General features: G+C 56.5%; 1 protein-coding gene across 1 annotated transcript in view; it reads left to right on the top strand.

The window, feature by feature from the left end:
• The first annotated feature begins 129 nt into the window (after positions 1 to 129).
• Positions 130 to 1,485, top strand: part of LOC103255810 (centromere protein H-like) — a 21,814-nt gene continuing 20,458 nt past the window's right edge. Inside the window, exon 1 of the mRNA XM_008053758.2 lies at positions 130 to 205. The gene's annotated coding sequence lies outside the window, so the exon portion shown is untranslated. The remainder of the gene's footprint in view (positions 206 to 1,485) is intronic.

Genomic DNA, 1,485 nt, shown 5'->3' with positions numbered 1-1,485 from the left:
CGGGGACTCTCCGGTCCTCGGCGCCGCCCCTTCCCCTCCGGTCGCGCCTCCCCGTCCGGGCTGGGGCTTCGGGAGGGCGGAGCGGCGCCTCCAGGCCGCCGGGACTTCTAGAGCCGAGGCCCCTGGTGACCGAGAAGCTTGGTTGGGTCTGGAGTCCCCCGAGAGTCCGTTTGTGCTTTTTCGCGAGGTTTCCAGGGAAGATCTGGTGAGAGGGGACTTCAGTCTTCCAAACCAGTGAGCAAAGACTCTGGGCCCCGTCTGCCCTGCCGCCTGGTTTTGTGGGAGCCCGCCAGCTACGAGTCGTTTTCGTGTTTGGTTGGGGGGGGGGTAGCAAGACTCTTTCGTAACACTTGAAACCTGTGAGAAACTCACTTTGTTTCTTTCTTTCTTTCTCGGAGTCGGAGTCTCACTCCGTCGACCAGGCTGGAGCGCAGAGGCACCATCGCGTCTACTGCAGCCTCTACCCCCTGGGCTCCGGCGATCCTTCCGCCTCAGCCTCCAGAGGAGCTGTGACTTCAGGCGTGCACTGCCACGCCTGCCTGTTTTTCTGTTTTTTTGTCGAGACGGCGTCTCCCTCTGTCGCCCGGGCTGCTCTCGGAATCCCGGCTTCAAGGGATCCTCGCGCCTTGGCCTCTCACAGTGCTGGGATTACAGGTGTGAGCCAGAACTATTGGTCTGAAATTCAAATTTCAGTCCATGCATAGTTTCATTGGAACACGACTTTCCAACTAGCGGTGGGGAGTTGAGTTAAAACAGAGGTAATGTGGCTTACAAACCCTAAAAAAAATTGCCTTCTGTTCCTTTACACTAAAAAATTTGGAGGGTGGGCGTGGTGTCTCACACTTGTAATTTCTCTGTAAACACTCTGGGAGGCCAAGAGGAAAGGATTGCTTGAGCCCAGGAGTCTCAGACCAGCCTGGGCAGTATAGTGAAACCTCATGCCAACAGAAAATATTAGCCAGGTGTGTTAGAGGTGTCTAGCCCCAGCTTCCTGGAAGGCTGAGGCGGAAGGGTCTCCTGAGACCAGGCGGTCAAGACTGGTGAACCTCGTGCCACTGCACTGCACCCTGACTCAAAAAAAAGTTTTCTCTTAGGTATCATTTTTTTTTTTTTTCTGAGTTGGAGTCTCACTCCGTCGCCCAGACGAGTGCAGTAGCCGCTCCCGGCCACCGCAGCCTCGACCTGCTGGGCTCCGGCGATCCTTCCGCCTCAGCCTTCCAAGTAGCCGGACGCCCGGCTGATTATTGTGGAGATGAGGTCTCGCCAAGTTGCCCAGGCAGGTCTCGAACCTGCGGGCTGAGGCAATTCACTCACCTCAGCCTCCCAAAGGCGCGGGATTACAGACTGAGCCACCGAGCCCGGCTAAGAATAACTTTTAAAGCCAACTTTTTGGCCTGATGCGGTGGCTCACGACTATACTACCAGCACTTTGGGAGGCAGAGGTGAGAGGACTACCTGAGCCCACAGGTTTGAGAACAGCCTGGG

The sequence above is a fragment of the Carlito syrichta genome, unplaced genomic scaffold (assembly GCF_000164805.1).
Source record: "Carlito syrichta isolate Samal-C Ts95f unplaced genomic scaffold, Tarsius_syrichta-2.0.1 Scaffold288419, whole genome shotgun sequence".
In the NCBI taxonomy this organism is placed as follows: Eukaryota; Metazoa; Chordata; class Mammalia; order Primates; family Tarsiidae; genus Carlito; species Carlito syrichta.
The sequence above is the reverse complement of the archived record's forward strand: the minus strand, read 5'-3'. Positions and strand labels throughout refer to the sequence as shown.